Source organism: Alosa sapidissima, chromosome 19, assembly GCF_018492685.1.
Source record: "Alosa sapidissima isolate fAloSap1 chromosome 19, fAloSap1.pri, whole genome shotgun sequence".
In the NCBI taxonomy this organism is placed as follows: domain Eukaryota; kingdom Metazoa; phylum Chordata; class Actinopteri; order Clupeiformes; family Clupeidae; genus Alosa; species Alosa sapidissima.
In genome coordinates this window covers 30,523,627-30,547,732 of record NC_055975.1, presented here as the reverse complement: position 1 = coordinate 30,547,732, position 24,106 = coordinate 30,523,627, and the positions used below count along the sequence as shown (strand labels likewise).

Sequence of the window (24,106 nt, the reverse complement as noted above, 5' to 3'; positions counted from 1 at the left end):
GTTGCCATTAGTTAAAATTGAGTGAAATGGATTCAGCACCTAAAAATCATGAACCCATGAAGTACTTTTCCTCAAAATACCACATTTTTTCCAGGGCTATTTCTCAATTTTCGGTCCTGACTAACATCAAAATTGCATCTTAATAGAGAAATTCTGATAGGTTATACATTCAGTGAGACAATTAATGAACACCATTCACCCTCTTATTTACGGTTTGTGTTCTTGCATCTTCTTTGTTTTGTTTCTTCTATTCTATCAGGACAACACTGTACCATACAGGTTCTCATATTAGCAAGCTAGCATGTTACACAGCACACATCATTTGGTGGCTAAATTTACATTATACAGACTAATTCAGTTTGGTCTTCAGAACACCTTTAAATAGATATTATTATGAAAATAATGCAAAAACAGCATCAGGCCCGGTTAGAAATCTCCACCATACAATCCGCTATAGTTTACAAGTCCACTGTTCCCATGTTGTTGTCCTTGTGGTACAGCACACTCATTTTGCTTTGTCCAGTTTCTGTCTGATATGTACAGTAATGACAGCAGTAACCATGGCGATTAGGACCACAGACAGCAGCAGGGCCTTCAGCAGACAAGGAGACATTCCAACAGGGGGCGCTAAATCTTCTGAAATAATACAGAAACAACACAGGATGCATTTAGTTGAGAGTGTCCTCCGTCATGTTGTGAATACATATCTCATCACTGTTCCATTAGCACTTAGTGTGTGTGTGTTAACACTGATTGTGAAAGTACACGAGCACAGATATGTACACACACACACATACACACACACACACACACACACACACACACACACACACAGGCACATAGACACACAAACATTCATACAAATACACACAGAGAGAGAAACACAGACACACACACACACACACTCATTTCATTTCTCCTGATTACTTTTTATTTGTGCAAATACTGTGCATATGTATTTGTTGAAACTCCATGGTAGCTAACAGGATAGCGAACAGGATAACAAGGATTGAACACCTAAATCGCAATTAAGCTTACAAATAGTAACCTCTTTTGACTTCACACTGAGAACACCAACACAGTTTCATTCTGTGAAACTAACAGAAACTTTGGGCTGAGTGACAAAGGGGAAGTGGACAGAAATAATCATGATCTGCACAGCACCATTGTGACACACACACACACACACACACACACATACCGGTATACACATATGCAAGTACGCGTACACAAGCACAAACACACACACACACACACATGTGCGGGTACGCACACACAAACATACAGACTGAGTTGATGTAAAAAGATTTAGAATAAAATATTTGAATGTTTTGTAGCCTTCCGTTACTGGCAGCTTCCTGTAGTGTGAGAGGAGCTGCGTGTGGTTAACATCACTTCCTGTCTGGAGGTGGAGATGAATATGTGACACGCAGTGAAGCTCTGCTGAGGCATTTCCAAAACAGAGGAACGTGAGAAATGAGCTTCTCCCAGACATGGGCAGTATTTCAATTATATGTATTTAAAATACGTATTTAATTACTTTAGCGTATTTTGTAATTTGTATTTTGCAGGATTGGAAAAACTCAAATATACTACCCGCTATAACATGACAATAGGCAATGCTTATCATAAAGCCAAAGGCCAGAATCTTGGTGAATCTTTTTTTAAGAATAGGCTGGGTGCCTGGAGATATCCGTTGGGCAAAGTTGACCTAAACATTTAATTACCTTTTTGGAAGAAAAGCATGACATGTTTACCCATTTTCCATTTTCCTTGCTGTGGTATGCCACATTGTGACCAACTTAAAAGTGTGAGATCCAACTTCCTTCTATTATGATCCCCTCTGAACTTGTGTAAAGTTGAAAAAAAATGAAAAGAAAAGTCAATTGTGGGAGCCAAAATGGTCAAGTTTATCACTCTTCTGTAAGGACAACATGGGGTGTAAACCCAATTTGTTTGTTTATGTCCATTTTTGTCACCCTGTAGACAACTTAAAGCCCCTTAGAACATGTCAGGAAGTTGAAAGAACTTAAATTAAAAAAGTAACTAGGAGCTTGAATTGTCAGGTGTGTTAAGTGCTACAAGACTACAATTTGAAAACGATACAGATAAGATACTGAGGGAGAATATTAGGACCACGGCCTTTGACCCCATGACCTTGAGTACCTAATAGCTGATGTTCATTCTCACTACAGGACAGTATTAAAACTTGGATTTGACATGAGGATTTATGTAAAAGGAGTAACATCCGCATTTACTACAGGACAGTATTAAAACTTGGATTGGACATGAGGATTTATGTAAAAGGAGTAACATCCGCATTTACTACAGGACAGTATTAAAACTTGGATTGGACATGAGGATTTATGTAAAAGGAGTAACATCCGCATTTACTACAGGACAGTATTAAAACTTGGATTTGACATGAGGATTTATGTAAAAGGAGTAAGATCCGCATTTACTACAGGACAGTATTAAAACTTGGATTTGACATGAGGATTTGTGTAAGGAGTAAGATCCGCTGAGGTGTCCTGATATGCAGAAATAATGGAGGAGACGGAGACAAAGACCTCCCGGAGTGGAACTCTCTCCCGGAGTGGAACTCTCTCCCAAGTTAATTCAGTCTGTATATTGGGACACCTTATAGGTTGTTATTCTGTTTATCCCCCATGTTGCCAGCAGGCATGCATTTATAGCACAACAAGGGAAATGTAGTTCAGTTTAAAAAGAGGCCAACCTGTTCAATTTATTGTACTACTTTCATTGGTTATGGTGGGTAGTTTGCTTTGTTACAGTTGATTCCACTGTTGCGAAGCCTGCTTGTCAGTTCAATCATTGTTTACATTGATATGGGATGGTGATTACATTTTTTACCAGATCTACTTCATAGGTGCCCCAATGTACAGAATTAATAGCCCCCTGCCAGCCAATCAAAAATAGTATTTCTTGTCTCTTGGGGATACATTTTCAATAATATGCCTTGTTAGTATACCATGATTATTGTGTGGGTATTTTTGTATTTCCAAATTACTAATTACTTGTATTTTAATTAAATACATTTTTCACATCAGTATTTTGTATTTTATTTTGTTACATTTCATGAGCCAGTATTTGTAATTTGTAACAAAATAGTTTTTGATGTATTTGTGCCCACCTCTGGCGTCTCCATTTCAGAAGAGAGCAGATAAAGCTGAAATAGGAATGATAAGCGAATTAAAACGGTAAATAAAAGCTGAAGCAGAGGAAGGACAAGCTAATAATGTAAAAGCTGAAGCAGAGGAAGGACAAGCTAATAATGTAAAAGCTGAAGCAGAGGAATGACAAGCTAATAATGTAAAAGCTGAAGCAGAGGAATGACAAGCTAATAATGTAAAAGCTGAAGCAGAGGAAGGACAAGCTTATGATGTAAAAGCTGAAGCAGAGGCATGACAAGCTAATAATGTTAAAGCTGAAGCAGAGGAAGGACAAGCTAATAATGTAAAAGCTGAAGCAGAGGAAGGACAAGCTTATGATGACGATAAATACAAGTGCATGCAACACATTATGTAGGTAGTGAGTGTGTTTGGGTAACAAGTGACTAACGCGTCCCTGAACTGCTTTCTCATGCACTTGGGTGCAAAAATAGAACTACATCTGCTGATGTGTGTGTGTGTGGCTTTTAGCCACACAAGGCCTTTCTCATACAAGTGGAAGAAGACAGACTAGAAGTTATACTGTATTTGGGAGCTTCTGTGAGTTTGCGGTTTGCTGAGGAAAGAACACTATTTGTCATATCTCCATTTGGTGACTGTTAGTCACATAAAATGAAATGATAGGGGCTCTTCATGTGGCAACTGCAAGTTGTCATCACACGATTAGTGTGATTTCCCCCGTTGGCGGATGTTTAGAGGGGCAGCACGATGGTCATTCGGCCCTTTGAGCTCATCAGTTCTGTAGAGGCCTCTCTAAACAGACAGGTTTTTTTATTCACTTCCTGTAACGCTTGATTCAGTGACCACAGGAAGCCCTTAATTCACCACCTTTTGTCACCTGTGGGCCTTAATTCACCACCTCCTGTCACCTGCAGGCCTTAATTCACCTCTTGTCACCTGTAGGCCTTAATTCACCTCTTGTTACCTGTAGGCCTTAATTCACCACATCAAAAAGCAAACGGCCGGCCCAAGCTGTGGCGCAACTGGCTGGGGCACCTGCACCGTACGCCGGCGACCCGGGTTCAATTCCCGCCCCGTGGTCCTTTCCGGATCCCACCCCTGCTCTCCCTCCCATTCACTTCCTGTCACTCTCCACTGTCCTATCATTAAAGGTATAAAAAAGCCCAAAAAAATATACTAAAAAAGCAAACAGCCAAACACTGACATGAGAGAATGTTGTCACTAAATAGAAGTACATATGTCCACACACCACAGACTCTAAGATAGAATGACACCAAGTTTGGCCGAAAGAAAACTTGACTTTGGACTTGACAAGTATTGTACAGTTAATGCTAATAAATGTGCAACACCTAAAAAGTATCACTCACTCACACATACATACACACACTCACACACTTGTTGTATTTATGATATAGAATATATTTCTTGTCATGATTACCATGATTTCCACTTCCCCAAAGTTTCTGTTAGTTTGTTGGTGTTCTCAGAGTGAAGTCAAAGGAGATTACTAGTTGTAATCTCATTATTGCATGTGTTCATGTTCACACCATGTATAATACGGCAAAAGGCACTAGGGCTGAAACGATTCATCGAGTTACTCGAATAACTCGATAACAAAAATTACTCGAGGCAAAAACCCTGTTCCACACGGACCGTTGTTCAGGAAGCACACCACTAGCGCGTGAATCGTGATGCATTCTGAATTTAGCTGGCGCGATTGCGGAGTCAAGATGTCCATAAATGGCAGAGAATGTCTAAAGTTTGCAAACAAGTTTTGGGATCATTACATAGGCCTACTCAAAAAGGAAAAGAACCGAAAACATCCACTCCATGCTGTTTCACCAAGTGTCAATAAAGTAGGCTATCTATCACTCTACCAGAGCCCGTCTACGGAGAGCCTTGCCACTCCGTATTAAGTCCCATTGTACCGAATTTTGGATGCAGTTCCACCAGAGTTCCACTGGGGGCGATCGCCATGAGTGCAGAATGAATGGGAGTCAATGGAGCTAGACGGCTAAAATTGTCTCTTTCACCTGATTGTCGTTGACAAATCTCAGATTTGATTGTAGTTTGTATAACTTCAACATGGGTTATAGGTCAAAAGTTGAATGAACGAGTATCAGTGTTGTTTGGTGATATACTCCTTTACTATACCCACTTGAGAAGTACAAATAATCTACTACCGTCATATCCTGCTCTTTCTCTCTTGAAACACCCTACTTCCATGTCAGTATTTTTGGCCTCTTCCTCCAGACGATGGTTTGTAGCGCTAGTTTTAATCAATTTATCACAGAAATTTCTTATCACAAATTGTTATCTTATCTAACTATCTTATCTTATTATTCTTTTTATTTTTCCCCCTCCTACCTAAAACATCTGGTGGGCCGTATGAAACCTGCTGGTGGGCCGGAACTGGCCCCCGGGCCTTATGTTTGACACCCCTGATCTAGCCTATCTATCTATTTACGTAGCCTATAGCCTACATTGATGTTGGCTGATTTTAATCACATACTGTATTCGTAGCGATGTCGTGATGTAATGTTTAGCTTTGATGTTTTTAAGTAGTAAACTTATTCACGTTCAATTGCAAGACAGTATGCCTAAAAAAGAACCCCTTATACACACATGCATGCACCCTCATCTTCCCTCACGCACCGCACATGTGCACACACACACACACAGGTTGCTAGGTTACCATAGCAAATAGGCTCACCCCAGAAATTCTTTTTTAGTAGCCTAATGGTAAAATTATTTGTTTGTAGCCTAATGGTAGGCTATTTTTTGGTAGCCTAATGGTAAAGTTATGGTTTTACTTGACGGGTGAGTTCATAACACATTCATAGCAGCTGTCATAAACTGCACATAAATGTGACATGCTCTGTGTGGATAGTGGAATAAATGACATGCTCTGTGTGTATAGTGTAATAAATGACATGCTCATAAATGACATGCTCTGTGTGGACACAAAAGACATCATCACTCGGGCTAACTGGAAGCCATGGCTGACAGGGGATGTCCTCAGGCTGCTGAGGGCCAGAGACAAAGCCTACAGAGCTGGGGATGAAGCTGGCATGAGAACAGCGAGAGCCAGCCTGTCCCGTGGCATCAAGGAAGCAAAAAAGAAATACACTCACAAGATAACTACCCACTTCAAAGACAGCAGGAACGCACAAAGCCTATGGCAGGGCATTCAGGCCCTCACGGACTACAAGCCCGCGCCACAGAGCTGTGAGAGCAACATCCCTCTGCTCAACAACCTGAACCGCTTCTTTGCTCGCTTTGAAGCACAAAACAGCACCTGCCCACAGAAGACCCCTCCCCCTCCACACGAGCAGCCCCTGTGCCTCTCTGCCGACAGCGTGAAGAGGACACTTGCTGCTATCAACACCCGTAAGGCAACAGGTCCAGACAACATCCCAGGTCGTGTGCTGAAGGACTGCGCAGGGGAGCTTAAGGATGTCTTCACAGACATCTTTAACACTTCCCTGAAGCAAGCCATCGTCCCATCATGTTTCAAAGCTGCCACCATCATACCTGTGCCGAAGAAAACTACTCCATCCTGCTTCAATGACTACCGCCCTGTGGCACTGACACCCATCATCATGAAGTGCTTTGAGCGGCTTGTCATGTCACATATCAAATCCATTCTCCCCCCCACCCTGGACCCCTTCCAGTTTGCATACCGAGCCAAACGGTCCACAGAGGATGCAATCTGCTCTGCCCAGCCCTTCCTCCACCCTGCCCTCACCCACCTGGAAGAAAGAGACTCATATGTAAGGTTGCTGTTTATAGACTTCAGTTCTGCATTCAACACCATAATACCACAACAACTCATCTGCAAACTTGACAAACTGGGACTCAGTACCTACCTCTGCAACTGGCTACTGGACTTCCTCTGTCAGAGGCCTCAAGTAGTACGTGTTGGCAACAATACCTCAAGCAGCATCACACTGAGCACAGGGGCCCCCCAAGGCTGCGTGCTCAGTCCGCTGCTCTTCACCCTGCTGACGCATGACTGCACTGCAACCTACAGCAAAAATCACATAGTGAAATTTGCTGACGACACAACTCTGGTGGGTCTCATCACCAAGGGCGACGAGACTCAATACAGGTTGGAGGTCGACCATCTGACCACGTGGTGCAGGGACAACAACCTCCTGCTGAACGTCAGCAAGACCAAAGAGATTGTTGTTGACTTCCGGAGAGGTCACACCCAACACCTGCGAGCAGCACCAAATTCCTGGGGGTGCACATCAGTGAAGACCTCTCCTGGACCACCAACACTGCATCACTGGCGAAGAGAGCTCAGCGCCGCCTGTACTTCCTGCGGAAACTCAGGCGAGCAAGTGCTCCACCAGCCATCATGACCACATTCTACCGAGGCACCATTGAGAGCATCCTCTCCAGCTGTATCGCTGTGTGGGGCGGAAGCTGCACTGAATACAACAGGAAAGCCCTGCAGCGCATAGTGAACACAGCTGGAAGGATTATTGGTGCTTCACTCCCCTCCCTGAAGGACATTTACACCACCCACCTCACCCGCAAGGCGACCAAAATTGTGAGTGATGCAAGTCACCCCGCTCACAATCTGTTTGATCTACTGCCCTCTGGGAAGAGGTACAGAAGCCTGCGCTCCCGCACTACCAGACTCACCAACAGCTTCATACACCAGGCTGTAAGGATGCTGAACTCTCTCCCTCCTCTCCCCCCTCAGCTACATAACATCCTGGACATTGGACCCACAATGGCCGCCTGCACTACTCCACTTGCACACTTGTACACTTTGCAACTTGTTGTTGTTGTCCTGAAAACACAACACTTCTGCTGCTCTTGCATAACTTGCACCACTATGCCACTTTCTTTCTTACTTAGGTCAAACAGAACTACCCAAGCCTTTTATTGGCCTGACTTTGCACTAGTATTTTATTGACTGTCTATGCACAATTTCAACCAAATTTTGCTGCTCTTATTTTTTCATTATATGTGCCCTCTTATTTACTTACTTTTTTGTTTACTTGAATGTTATGTTTGTCTGTGGACTTAAATTGGTAAAATATGTCTTGTCTTCACCGTGGGATAGTGAGAAACGTAATTTCGATCTCTTTGTATGTCTGGAACATGTGAAGAAATTGACAATAAAGCTGACTTTGACTTTGACTTTGGATAGTGTAATAAATGACACGCTCTCTGTGTATAGTGTAATAAATGACATGCTCATAAATGACATGCTCTGTGTGGATAGTGTAGTAAATGACATGCTCATAAATGACATGCTCTCTGTGGATAGTGGAATAAATGGCATGCTCTCTCTGTGGATAGTGTAATAAATGACATGCTCTCTGTGGATAGTGGAGGAAATGACATGCTCTCTGTGGACATAGTGGAATAAATGCAATAATATCTCAGTATAGTCTCAGCTCATGTATCTGTAACAACCATGTCTATGCATCTGTTTTGCATTGCATCCAAAATAAACCGTCTCTAGCTCCATCCTAAACCAACGACAGGATGCAAACAGGCAGGCATAGCATGCAGCCAATGATGTCCCAAGTCACACCCCTCACCCCCAAGCCACACCCCTCATCCTCCCAAGCTCCACCCTCCAATACTTCTGCGTTTCTATCCAATTTTCTTGCCACTGGCATATCAGGAGTTTCACTCATAGAGGAGGCAGTCAGTGTCATGGGTCTTCAATATGATGCAGTCACTTCACTTTATTCCTCTTCCGTTTGCCAGTAGGAGTGGCTCAGATCCTGTGGGCTTCATGCAGGTTACAAATATAATGACCAAGGTGTTGTACCCTATCTGATCTATCTAATCATTTGACTTCACTTTATGACACATTTATTTATTTGTTTGTTTGTTTGTTTATTTATTTCTATTTATTCTTCACTGGAATGTTGTGTGTGTGGTGTCTGAAGGGGGTGGGTGGGTGATGGTGAAATATTTCTCCACAGCAAAAATATATATATTTTTTAAATCCTCATATTCCGGCATATTCCGGCCAGCTAAAAGCCGGAAGGACAAGCTTTGTAAGCTCACTAGAGCTCACACAGGTTCCCATTGGAATGAATGGGCAACGTGTTTTTTTACAGTAATAGACTTCTGAAGTTCGCTTACAAAAGTAGATACTTTGACTATTTGTACTTAATAAATTAAACGAAACTTGAAGAAGAAAGACATGGGATATGACCTTGGTGTCTCTTTGGTAGCTACAGCTATGTTTGAAAACTAAAATTTTGATCTGAGAAATGCTCTTAAGAGACTGAGACTTTTTTTCTCTTGCTTATCAATTCTAGGCTGCCCTTTCATCTCATTACTACATTTTATTCTTATGTATCTGCTTTATCTTTATTTGAATTCCTTTAATTTATCTATCTATGGCATTCCTCTTGAAGTTGCTCTTTGCTCCATCTACCTATGTATGCACTTTGTTTTTTTAAATGTGTAACTATACAGCACTTTGTTTTTTAAATGTGCTATAGACAAATTCTGAGAAAAATCTGAGACGGTGCAGCAACCATTCTCCTGGATTCTGTCTGATTTGACACAGAATGACTCTGTTCTTTACTTACCACACAGACACAGATGAGCCAATTTATAATGTATCCAGAAGCTTGTTTTGATGTAGCCATAATAATTTGCTTGATTTGACTTTCTTTTAAGACTCGATAAATCTATCGACGACCCCCCCCCCCTTTTAAGTGCTCAGGAGTACATTCCTCCTTCCGTCAACAACACAAGATTTCCGTTCGTCAAAAATTCTAAATGACGTTGCCCCGAAAACAAGCGGAAAAGTTACTCCAGAGGGCTCCAGGAGTTTCTCCAGAGGGCCCGGGAGTTTCAGGGCCAAGAACGGCCCACTTTTTAGTGGTGGTAGAAAATTGGATAAATAAGGCAACATTTCAGCTCTTATCCTGTAGTTTTTATTATAGGCTACCAATATTCCACTATTCCACAAGGATAGGTTGATAAGTTAACAAAAACAGGAAGGAAGAAATAAAGCATTTGAAATGTATCCCACAATTCCCCTAAGAGGCATATTGAACTACTGTATTGTTTACATGTTTTTTTCTGCATGGGTCAGCTATCATGTTGTTGTTTGGTGATTTGCTCCTTTACTACACCCACTTCTGAGCAAACAAGCCATATAGGTTGATCATGTAGCCTACTGCTGTCATAGCCTACTGTTCTTTCTTCCATAAAATAATTTTAATTCATATGGTTAACTTTCTATTATCCTTTCTACTTGTACCTGTAGCCTAGTCATAGCTAATTTCGGGCTCATCATTTTCAGCGGGGGACTGGCTGATCTGCTGCTCAGAGGCTACTTTTGTTTTTATGCCTAGGCTATACACAGATCAAGCTTGAGTTGTGTTACCAATATTTGCATAATATTTGCAAAGTCTATGAATCGCCATATTGGATGATACAAAAAGGCTAATATTTTAATTCATTTAATATGTTACTTGCGAATAGGTTGACAACGCTACAACGTCCAGTATTAGCCCAATTACGCCGTTATAATCTCTCTTTGCCAGTTGCCACTTAGGGTACGTTCATTATGCGTTCATAATACGTGCGTGCTTGAGATGAAACCAGCAGTTTTCAGCAGGATCCAAGGAGGACCTCTCTCTTAATTAATTTAAAACAAAACAATGGTTTTACAATGTTTCAGTCAAGCTTTGGTTTGTTTAGATACAACTGGTATGCAAAATGTAAAGTAGTGGGTTAACTTTAATTTGCTGTGCTGTATATGGGACATATGATGCATATGGGAATAGATGCACATAGTAAATTATATAAAGTAGGCCTATTAAAATATTTAAATAGCTTAGTCTAACTTTGAAAAAAAAATATTGAAGGGAATCCAGTCTGTCTGTCCTCTTTCCTGGCCTTTTCAGTCCCTCATGGCGTCTTTCTACCATCCATCCTCCCTGACGCTTATCACTATGGTAGGGCCGGCCCGGCTGGTAGGCTATCTGAGAAAACTTTTTAGGAAAGACGGGCTATATGGACCCAACCAGTTAACTTTTCTTGGGAGGGGAGAACAACCCATGCAGAGGCTGCGGTGTTAGGCATAGAATGCGAACGTGTGTAGCCAACTTTAAGAGAAGATAGATTAACGTGACAAATGTCAATAATTTTCCCTCGACCGGCCCAAAAGTGAAGTGGCCCACCGGGAATTCTCCTGATTCTCCCGATTACCCACTCCGGGCCTGGTGTAGAGGCCCTAAGCAAGCTACTGACGAGGTTTGGTGCTGTTTTGAACAATATTAGCCTACTGGTTAAAAAATGCTAATTGGGAAGCGTTTAGCTTACTGCCCATAGCTACATCACTGTTTGCGATTTGGGGCTATAGCATATCAGGCCAAGCTCTGTAGTGGTTGATCAACGAAAATTAATGTCTCCACGGCTTATTTGATGTGTTTTAATGCAGAAAAACTACCTTGGGTCAATTTTCGCTGGAATTACACTTGTAGCGCAGTGCTAAAAAGCATTTAAGTTAAATAAATAAGTGCTAGGGGGGGGGGCTACATAACTTAGATTAAATAAAGTTCATAATTGCTCATTAGAACTAAAATTATCTTGAAGTTATATAATATTAGAATTTAGGAGTAAGCTCAAGAAATAAGCTTATTGTAGTTCATCTCCATTCCATTCAATTTGGGTAAGTGAAAGGGATTATGGGAGTTGTAGTTTGATCCACAACTGTGTTTAAGTCATGTATGTGTTTAAATTCATCCTAAGAGTTTTTGTTTAAAATATTTCATTGGCAAAGTGAAATGTAACATGTAATATTTTGATGTTTGGTGGTCAAATATATTTCATTGTATGACTTTTGTATGCATGGAATTACATGTGAGGTGAAAGGTCGCAAATCGCGCGAGAGAGGAGACTGGATTAGAGGTGGATTTTGTCGTTCGTTCTCATGGCACAGTTCGCGTCGTTCAGTTCGCCAAGATGATTCGTTCTGAATCGTTCGTTCTTTCGCATTTCCGGTAGCCTACAACGTAGTTCAGCAGTGAATCATGGAATGCAGGTTCTCAGCTCCTCCTTTGTGAAAACGGTCAACACAACACTGTAATTGTAGCGCAAATATAGCTGCAACTTCATGATTATGTGTACTTTTAGACAAAACAGCAGTAGCTAATGGGTCATTCTACGAAACCGGTGCCTTTTCACTTTGACATTTTTTTTAAAAATCATGTAGGACAAGCCATATTTTAAGACATCCACATGATATAAGACATATATGACCTGCATAAAAAAATATTTTCCCACCTCAGGCTTAAATCCCTATTAATATTTTCCTTTTTATTGTAGCCCAGGTGTCTTTTTTTTTACCACCCCGTAACGGACAAGATGCGCTCCATTTAGACATAATGCATAAATTGAATTCAGAACATTTCATGTTTTCCGGTCATAGAAATGTCCTTAATTTGATATTAAAAGTTATAGGTTTGTTTTTTAATTGGAGATTTGCAGAATTTAGATTCTAATCTTCAAACTGTGAATTCCGCATGCCCATTGGTTGGTGTTTTGAACAATATTGGCTATTTTACTCCCTATTGTCAAATTAAAGTTACATGTGTAAATAGGCCCACTTCATCACACTATGATCAAACATTTATTTATGGGCTATTTCACTCACTCTCTAGTATTTTTTTTAAAAAAAACACACATGTTATGGGGTGGTAAGTCATGTTACAGGGTGGTAAATCCTGTGACGGGGTGGTTAATTTTGTTTGTTTCCATAATTTAACAATAATTTGATTAGTTCTGGACATATGTGTGGACTGTTAATGTCGTAATAAGGCAAGATCCAAAGTATATATAAACATATTTATTGATATGAAGTTTAAAATGCAAATTTATGTCATGAAATACTACATTCAACATGGATAGATTTCAGAAGATTGAGTACATTCATTTTTGAAATATGATCATAAAATTGGGTACATTGAACAAGATAAAGTACTCTCAGGAGGGGTGTCAAAAGCCTTCATTCTAGCCTTCGCCTACCCTGAAAATCCAGAGTTCTCGCAAGAGCACAATGGAATTGTCTCTGCGAGACACTCTGGCAATGAGCAATGATGCACGTTATTTTTTCCCCTTGCATCCCGTGGAACCAATCAAATCGTATCTGACATAGGCGGGCCAGAGGCGCGCTAAACTGATGACGACAGCGCTGCAACGTTGGAAAACCAATTGCGTCAAAGTCCGGAATCATTCAGAGTAAACATTGGTCTGGTGTTATCCAATTGCGTGCAGTGAGATTTTCAAATGCATGCTTGGTGCCACCCCTCGAGTTGGGCCATTACATGATTGTTCGTGGCCAGACCCTTAATCTTTCTAGATTATCAGGGTGTGGATTTTCCAGGCTAGCCTTTGCCTGCTTTCTCCTTTCAGGGCTAGTCCACACGTACCAAACCGATCTTTTTTTCCTCCGTGTTCCCTGGAACCGTATCAAGAATATTTGCGTCCAAACGGATCCATCTCAACACGACTCAACACGTTACTTCATATCCCAGGCCTAGAGGTGGCACTGTTTCTGTTACAGAAATTGACCAAAGCTTGCATGCTGTAGGCTATACAAACAGACAGAATAGGCTACGACGAAAATGGCTAGTGCAAGGAAACCAGAATTGTTTGTGTGGACTGATAGTGAACTGTCAACTGTAGTCAACTGTAAAACTAATAAACTTCATTTTTACGGTTTGTGAAGGGTGCAGTCCCGTCCTTTATTTGGCTAACGCAGGTACAAATAATCTGCTTTACTTTCTTTGGTTGTAGGATAGTCCGCGATTCACATTAGTTTTGGCTATCACCGCAAGTGCATAGGCTACTGAACGCTAGGCCTACCCAAGTTCTAGGCTATTCCGTCGCCACATTTATAATATTGCTATAATACCTTCGTTAGTAACATTTAAACTTACACCGCACTTCCCTAATAAATGGACGGGGCCTCATTCTGTTCCTTCCACTTTTTCCTTAACTGTCGTTGGTCCTCTCACTCAGATCTTTGATCAACAACTTAGTATGAGTATACTCTTTTGATCCCGTGAGGGAAATTTGGTCTCTGCATTTATCCCAATCCGTGAATTAGTGAAACACACTGCGGTGAAGCACACATTAATCCCGGCGCAGTGAGCTGCCTGCTACAGCAGCACTCGGGGAGCAGTGAGGGGTTAGGTGCCTTGCTCAAGGGCACTTCAGCCGTGGCCTACCGGTCGGGGTTCGAACCGGCAACCCTCCGGTTACAAGTCCGAAGCGCTAACCAGTAGGCCACGGCTGCCCCTAACTTCTTCCCTCTTTCGACATCTCGTCTCCATCTTTGCCGCTCCATCTCTAGATACTGCTGCCTCCTCTCTGGATCAGCATTGCGGCGAGCACAGAATAGTCACTGTCGTTCAGCATTACTCATTGGAGCCATGATTGTCTGCAAATTATGAAAATTATCATAATTATTTACACTGACTAGGTGTGTGTGCCAAGTTGAGAGAGACAGAGAGAGAGAGAGAGAGAGTTCATGACTGGGTTGTCACTAGATACACAAAAAAGTACTCTCACATTTTGAAATGCATTCATTTGCTGTGATGACCGCAGAAACCTCCGTTCTGCTTGTAGTTAGCCCTTCCCAACAAGTCCATCACAACTAGTTAATAATTATTTCTCACCACAATAGTCTCCAGTAGGCTAACATTGGCATGCATACAATATAGTCATAAAATATTAACAGTGACCAATGCATACTGATGAACCAGCATTCAACAGATTAGCTGGTTGCTATGACTAATTGCTAAGGGCTCACTGCAGAAAGAACAGAGGTTTCCCCCAGTCATCACAGTATGTAAAACTATATATAAATATATATACCACTCTACATTCCCCTTATCACCCCCTCTACATTCCCCTTACCACCCCATAACGATACAAAGTGTTATGGGGTGGTATGTTACGGGGTGGTAAATTTCACCTCAGAATGACTGCAGCTAGCACTGTAATTGACTAGCTAAGATAGCAAATATACCATTCAGTTTAAAATTTCCTTCACTTTACATTACAGTTGAAAAAAAACCCCTAATTTAACAGTTTCCCTATCTATTATACGTTATGGGGTGGTAAGGTTAAGCTTAACGGACCCTATCTAACTACCAAAAAGAGCAAATAAATCATATCAAATTGTGTGGGAACTTGCCTGCTTGAGACCTTGGCTCCTGCAAGGGTTTGAGTGATGTCATCTGCTGTCTGTAATGTCACCATAGACTGTAACAAATATGGACAAAGCGTCTGTGACGTCACCCATAGATTTTCTGAAGAACGGTTATGAAGCCGTTTATGGGGGGTATGGGCGGCGCCATCTTGGAAAACCTTGGGAAATCCTAACCCCGCCCACCTCCTGAGCAAGCCGGTGAACCCGCCTCGTCGTCAGCCGAGCAGCCTCAGCTAAGCTATCTGTAATGTTAGGCCTACAAGATGGACTGGCACAGACGTTGCTGTAACATAATTTGCTGGTAAGTTTGATCTGCTAATGTGAAGTTCATGTATGTTTCTTAATGCCATGTTCAGACACTTTTTAATTTTGTATGCTGAAAGGTATTCGGGTGAACGGTTGAAAAGTTGAGAATGAGGAGTTGAGTTTGCAGATTCTAGCTTCTAGGTAAAATAAACTAACGTTAGCTATCCCTCCCTTGCTGAAGTTACGGTAAAATAACGTAGCAGCTAGAGTAATTTAGCAGTTTAGCGTTACAGGTTCAGCAACTCATACTGACAAAAATGTATCTTTGCCTTTATTGTTTTGTGATTAACGTTAGCATCTCATATCCTCAGTGGCAGCCATCATTGTAGTGCTAACGTTAATTAATTTACGATAACATCAGCCAGCTCGCTGTATTCTGTCAACGTGTGGTGTGAATTGATAACAAAATCGTAGTAGGGTATTAGTCATCATGAATTCATTTTGATTAACTCTTAATATCACGTTTTGAAATCGCTATTGCTCTAAAGTTGTCAGTGGTAGCTTGGTCTAAGATGACATTGAAATTTCTCATCGGTGGCCATTTCACGATCCAGCGTTCATGTTCGGTTAGCTTGCCTTATTTCCCCTTCTTGTCAGGCTATTATCAAAACGTTAAATCCAGTTACAGTGTCCGGTGTTTGGCATAACAATGCCAATATTAGTGTAGTTTGTCACTGAGATCCATTTCAAATCGCACAATAGTACTACAGCATTGTACAATAACTGTACGTTTGTTGATTACAACAAGTAGTGTTGGTTTGCATTATCTTGTAAGATATATAGGTACTAATGAAAAGTTTACCTTTCTATTTTGGCAGTTCGCCATGGGGAGGAGGCGGCAAGGAGGTCCATGGGCTCTAACCTGGGACTAGAGGTCCAGGTGAAGTGGTTTGGCTGGGGTGTGGTGATATTGAACCCATTGAGACTATACAGTACATTTCACTTTATGTCTATTGATGGACTGTTACACCTACCCTTTACTTATGCCAAACCCATTTCTGTTCTTTAAATATCAGAAAGCAAACTTACTGTTGATGGCACTGAACTTGCACTTGGAAATGTTTATGGAACTTTTCTGAACTGTGAATTACATTAAAACTCATGCCAAACCAATTTGCCTGTGCTTTCAAAAACATTTATACAAATCCGTCAGCTTCAGTCAGTAGGTTGAATTGAAGACCCAGATGCAGAAGTAAAGGTGATTTTTTACTTGTATATCTTGAGCATTACAGGTAACCACTGAATTTGTGAAACTAAAATAACAAAAACTAATATGTACTAAGCTAGTACATAGTCAATACATATTAGATCACTTTAAAGACATAGATGCAAATGCTGTAAATAAAGGTGAACAAAGTCCTTGAAATCAGAAGCTGCCACTGCTCAATGACTTCTGCCCCATCTGGTAGGATTTCAAAATGTTCCAGATCTGAAAACAGAAATATTGGTATATGTCACATCCTTGAACTTACTGTAAACTGAACAAATGCTCACAAATTAAGCTAAAAAAAATATTTTTTATGTGGCAATCATAGACTGTGGAGGCAATATATGACAACAACGAAGTAAGATTTGCAGACTCACTCCCAATATTTATAATGAACAACAAACTCACAGAACACTTAGCTGAATGGGGACAGGACACGCGTATTCAACTATTGCACATGCCCTGTTTATGCGGGCAATAAGCAAAAACAAATGTGGTGTATTTAAAGTAATGTAGAATAAATATTTCTTGTATTTTTGTGTTTTCAGTGAAACAGTGTAAGCTCATATCTACACCCTATTGAGGTAGTTATTAACAGTTAGGCCAAGGTCCAGTCAAACAGTAGCCAGCCACTGGTGCCATATTGTTTAATTATGCAATCTGTATCCAACCAAAACCTGCTGATTTGAAGGCATAATACAACTACTTTCCGTGTGTGACTTATCAAAAGATGCTAATGATAAATTATTTTGATAGTTATTGCACAGATGTGCCCTGGACTGCTCAAAATAAAAGGCCACTCTAAATGTCTGAAATGCATTCATGTTTGTTCAGTATATGGTAAGGATGTCTGGAATATACAACCAGTAGGTTGCTCCAATTAAATGTATGAAAAATGTCAAAGTACCATGGAATCAGAATGCTGAAGTGATGCTTCTGAGTGTCGACTGCACAGACGAGAATTGAAGTTAGGAGTCCAGAGCCCTCTCCAGCACCCAGCCTGTCTGGATTACCTACAGGGAAACTTTGCATAGACAAGAAGTGTTCGTTCAAATGTGTTTCACAAATAAATGGTATCAATAAGAGTTTCAAACGTCAGTTATAACTATCGCTTGTTATCACCGCTCCATGTTCAAAGTATACGGTCAATGGTTCATAGCGGTTCACAATTTTGCCTCAGCTAGCCGACAACAAGCCTTTTAATGCTTCGGCTGAAGTTTTTTTTTTTTTATCTTAAACGTGACAACCCAAAGACTGTATAAATTGTCAATGGACTAAGCATTCCCACAGAGCGTATTTACAAAAGGTTTTTTGACGAGAACATGCTTTGTTGCCCCAGTATGTTTGTGAACTAACGTTAACTTTAGAGCTGTCTGTTCATTGACTCACACCTGGCTAGTATGACCAACGTTAAGCTAACTCATAACGGGAGCACAATGGTTTTCACTAGGGTTATTCAAGTTAACTAAATGTATGTGTGTGCTTCTGCCATTCGGTCATCATTTTCGACATTAACTTATTTGAGGCGATATGACGCTAACGTAGCCTACTACGTTTACACTTTACCTGACGCTAAAGTGCCCACTCGATGCTAAATAATGCTAACATCTAGTGCTACGTGAAATAGTAGTGGAATGAATGTCACTTACCTGAAAAAACTGGAACGAAGTCTTCTGAAAGTGTCGGTTAGTAGGCTTCAATTAATAGCTTAGCAAACCATTTTATGTCAGCTTTTTGAATAAAGATGTTCAGAAAGGATGTGGTAACTTTGTGTATAATCATGGCTGAGACGTCAACGTTTCAGGGTTTCCACTTTCCACTCAGCTGGCAACGTCTGCTGCTGTATGCCTCGACGTCAGCCGTCAATCAAGCCGACCACGCCCTTAATTATTCATATATTTTATATCTAAATGTGATCTAAACTAATGAGTTAGAAAAAAATTCACCCCCCTCACAGTTGTCAGGCACTGGGAAACTACCGAAAAGTACAATAAAAGTCCATGGGACCAGGCTTTAAAAACATGTATTTACGCTGTGAAAACGGACATTTTAACATGGGAGTCTATGGACATTTGCTCGCTTTTGGGACCAGTCCCTAGCGGATTTTCGATGTATTGCAGTTTTTCGAACTTCCGGGTAGGCTTCATTGTTCAGATTAGAATGTTGCCGCTTGAATGTCACTTAAAGAAACAGTGTCTTTGTAATAGCCAGAACATGTAAGCGTTATGGGGTGGTATGTAAAACTACGGGACGAGCATAAATCATGATTTTTGTATGGGAAATCATACTTTTATTTAAAAAAAACATATAGTATAGTATCAAGAGCATATGTTTAATCATGACATTAATGAAAATTTGGTTAAAAAATGAAATGTTCTAATTAATATATTAGGTGCGAATTCCATATGTGACTTTCCGGACATGGGGAAATTGGCCATGTCCTTGGTAAAGATGACTAAAAAGTGTAGGATTTATATTTACAATGACATTGAAATATGCATTATGTAATTCATAACACTTAAATTAACAGGTTTGATCCTTTGAAATACATTTTGACACATTTTTACATTGTTGAGAGCTCATGAAATGGACCGGACGCAAAAGGCACCGGTTTCGTAGAATGACCCTAATGTGTTCATTCACCTTGACATTACATATTGAAGGTAAATAGAGTAGACTACGGCTAGATCAGCTAATTTCTTTTTTAAAAATGTGTTCATTCATAAAGGAACAAAGACCCAGTAGGCTATGCCGACAAACATGTTTAAAGGCTTGGCAGAAAGATTATATTGATGAAAAGGTTTCAAGTCCCCATTTTGCCATAATCACTCAGCTTATTCTGCTTCACTCTGCCAAGAACGAGTGACTGACCTAACGAGAACGACAGACCGAAGTGAAACAGGTGGGGGGTCTTGGCGTGAGAACGAACGAACGAGACAGATTGAAGAGACATTTATTAACCTGGCATGACACAGAAAATACAAAGACAGCATGCATTTACCATTAGACAGATATTTAAATGTAAATGCCAATATTGAAATGCAAAATGGAGTTGTTAATGTAAACCATTATCATTATGTTTTATCGTATGCTCTCCCACTAGTCTCACTAGCCCATTTGTTTTTTGTTCATGGAAACGGTTGCTATGCTTTCATGCCTCTCATTGGCTAATTCGATGAGAACGTTTTAGAAACAATACAGACAACAGCATACGATTGGTTTGGCTCTCGCCTTAGGAAGCTGGGCCATAGGCATTCACAGCAGCACTAGGTCAGTGTGATTCAGCGACGAACGAAAGAACGAACAAGAACTGGAAAGGCGAACCAGTTCAGGTCGTTCATTTTAAAGACCCGTTCAAAAGAACTAGTTCGTTCGCGACCGACCCACCTCTAGACTGGATAGTTGATGAGAAGCCACGTTGAGGACTTGCTCCGTGCTTTAGTTGCAAAACTTTAAAATAGAACGTGACAAACGTTGTGTATTTTGCCAGTCGGACTGAATGGTGAACTTGAAAGCCGAAGACTTTGTAGTTATCGAGTGGACGTTTTGCCAAAGTTGTCATCTCGCCACTGAGAGGATGCCTGTCAGTGAGTTGCTGCCAGTCCATGGTCATCGCGACGGGAAACCTACCACTTGGGATTAAGGTATCGCTATTTGTTTCTCTTGCTCTAACGGAGTGAAGGGGTCATTTGTTTTTGGCCACGCCGACCTCAAGCGACGCTCCAGGCCTGCAACGGTTAGATGCTAGGTTTTAGCTCATTTGCTGGTGAAGCACCCGATTTGGTTCCCCCGGAATTCCTGTTTCCTTTAAGCCACTGTTTTGAAGCTCTTGCGTTGTTGCTAGGTTACCGTGCTACGGTAACCGACTAGAGCTTCTGTGTAAAGACCTAGAGGGGAAACATGAATTGCATGGGGAACCAAATCGGGTGCTTCACCGGCTAGGACTGGGGTGGGTGAATCACGTGTGAATGTGTGTGTGTGCGCGCGGGCCCGCGTGTGTGTGTGTTTCATGTTAATGTGTTGTGTACTGTACTTTAAGCTTACTGTTAACTGTTAGCTAAAGTGTGGCTAATGTAGCCTACTAGTTTATACAGTGGGCAGTGCTTCGACTTGGCCAGCTTCACTCGCGGTCCGCGCGTGGGATCACGCGGTATCACGCGACTTTAATTTGTATTTTCCCAGTGTGTCGCTGCAACAACCCAAACAACCGGTAGATGGCTCAAGTGAGCAGGGTGTCTCGTAAAAAGAAATGGAGCCTGGAAAACCCTACACAGACTTCACTACAGACTTTAGCAGACTGGTTTAGAAATAATTTAATAGCCAGAAATATGCCTGCCCTGCCCTAATAAAGAAATATTTGGTTAACTGCGAGTGAATCCCGTTTGCAGCCGTAGAAGAAACGCAGGACAAATTAAACATTCTGGTTTTCTCCGAGTGCAACGATGATAGACAGACATCATTTGGACAAAATATAGAGCATATTAACCTCCGTTTTTTTTTCAAATGCCTTCCTGTTACGTCCTGTTATCACGGAGTTACAGTCGATAAACGATTTTTGATGGTCACAAGTTTACTTCATTAGCGGTTTATTTTTTTGATTATTAAAGAGTGTTTTTCATTTAAAGGTTTGACTTCGTGCTTATTCAGTAGAGCATTTAGTGCTCTTCCCAATCCCAGATGTTCACATTGCATGTTTGTTTGTAATGGATGCAACCGCGAGATACGCTTGTCATAGGCGCCGATACCGTGGATGCTCCGTCTCTCGGGCACCCACTGAAAACATCGAGCACCCACGTGTGACAGCTTACAGTCCCGGCTAAATTTACATTCATTTAAAATCAAACCTCGCAGTTTATGTTAAATTCAGCATCTCTCATAATGTGATTGGATATGTTGCTGTCAATTCCCTACTTCATATACTAACCACCAATGAGAGCGTCTCTCGTATGAAAATTCCTGACACTTCCCACCTGAAGAATTAACGCAAGGCTTTGTCGGGTCTTCAGCCCCGAATGTTTAAAATGTATATAGCCCTGAATATCATTTTAAAAGTAGTCTGACAAAGCTTATTGTTTTGTGACCCAGCTAAACACTGGTACCTCATAGAACGTCTATAACATAGCCTAGGTGGTCGCAACTCACAAAAGTAAAGCAGATAGAAAGAACTCACGCAAATCTAGCCTACAACACGCAGACAGCTTCATGCACAGGGGAGAGAGCGCGCGCGCGCACTGTGCTTTATGATTGTTGCCTTCTGATGGTATCTTGCTAATTCACTGAACTGCATTAGGTGACACAAATGGTATTGCCTTTATCTTATAACTCCTTGTCTGAGCGACTACCAGGCCTATGGTTTTTAAAAGTCAGATGTTCCCTGACAAAGACATTAGAAAATTAAGAATGTTTATTGACTTGAAAAATACACTAATTTTTGCAAACTCCCTTCATTCAACCCTTGAAGACATCGCGGTCTGGTGCGCTATGTAGATCGTTTCTCGTACCATTTAATTTCTCAGAATTTAGGTCTACTAGGCCTACAATAACGTCATCACCAAATACATCTTTTATTTTTAGTTGATCAACCACAAAGAGTAGGCCTACTGTGCACAGTGCACTGATGACTGTAGCAGCCCAACGTAACCAGTTGTTGTAGATGAGAGGCAACCCCTTGTTTCAGATAGCCTGGACAACATGTTACCTGGGTGTTGCCTACATTATTAATTAATGGTAGCCTACAATAGTTAATTGATTCGCGTAACATATTAGTTGGCTCAAAGAGTAGGGAATCAGGATGGAGAGAGTCACGCGTGTGTTGCTTTTGCGGGATCGAATCCAGTTTAATGATAGTTTTCAAAACATATATTTTTTTACATGTCTTTTGTCCGAGTGGCTGTAATGTAGCCGAGCGCTCATGGCGTATGAAAAGCGACTTCAAACCGCCTAAAACAACTTGTTTGTGAATGTCTGACAACTGCTGCAGCGCATGCACGCGCAAGGAAACCAGTAGGTGGAGAAACCAGAAGGCACACAACACCGGAACGATTTTAAGGCTATTTCGCATAGGCTACTCAATGGTGCTATTTCACACGCATTATAGCGACCCCCACTCACCGGGGTTAGCGGAAGGTGTTAATAGACGATTGGCGTAGCCTACAGTGGACTAGGGCTGTCAAAATTGCTCAAAAATGACGTTCGAATATCCCCTCTAAAATAAACACATGTATTCGAATATATTGGAATATCTAGGCTATATTATTTGCGCATTATGTCAGTGATGCGCATCATGTCATCTGTTTTTAACTTTTTGTATGGTTATTGCTTGACAGGGGGGATCCCAAGCAGCTTTCAGCCATAAGGCATTTCCTAATTCACCTGGCACTGATATTCAAAATGTTGAAACTATTTCGGCATAGCCTATAAGCAGTTTAATTAAATGTAATGTTAGTTGTAAACAAACGGGCTACTTGGTGAGGCTTGGCCTCACAGATGCGCTCGTGCCTTAAATGGCAATACAAATCTTCACGATAGGCCTATTAACTGACCGCCCGATTCACGTTGGCTGGGGGGCAGGGGGGGCCATCAGACATTTGTTCCCAAGGGTCTATGAATTGTTAACCCGGCCCTGCCCCCAACGAACGCAACTTTCCACCTCTGAGATAGTTGAAAAGAAGTCTAGAGGACTCCTAACTCACTAGACCTACTTACTGTAGGCTGCGCAAACCACAAGCCTGCATTCGAGGCAGGCCTTCTGTTGAAGAATTTTATATAAATCCTGCGCTAACAGTAATCCTCCTACCCCCGCTACCACAGCTGTGGATAGTGTGGCATGCTCACGCTTTATGTCTCCTTCTTGCAAACTAGGCCTATAGCCCAACCATTTATGTCTTCAAAGAATAACAACTTGCCAGATATGCCTTCATAAATTTGGGCTTCATTCAGCATTTTGTTCTTCCACTGGAAATGACTCTTCTACATTTGCTGCCTGCTGCATCCTTTCTGTTTGTATTGTTTAGAAAATGTTTGACGTCTTGAGTTAATGCATTAAACATTGTTTGCTGGTAACCAGCCACAAATAGCCTACAGATTCTTGCGTGCGTTCTCTCCAAAATGTGCCCGTTCTATAGGCTATCCAAGTGCATAATTCTGCGGCATAAAGCAGATGTATTTGTGTATTGTACAGAAAAATAAAAATAACCTGTCAAGCAGTCAATTGACTACATTGCA

At 41.2% G+C, this 24,106-nt stretch overlaps 1 protein-coding gene and 1 long non-coding RNA gene across 3 annotated transcripts in view; both read left to right on the top strand.

The window, feature by feature from the left end:
* The window catches only part of LOC121693311, an 89,413-nt gene that overhangs the window by 47,807 nt on the left and 17,500 nt on the right, over positions 1-24,106 (top strand). The window lies entirely within an intron of this gene.
* Positions 15,444-16,788, top strand: LOC121693312. The gene is made up of 2 exons (XR_006025462.1): positions 15,444-15,670; positions 16,494-16,788. It is a non-coding gene; the product is annotated as an uncharacterized LOC121693312 (long non-coding RNA).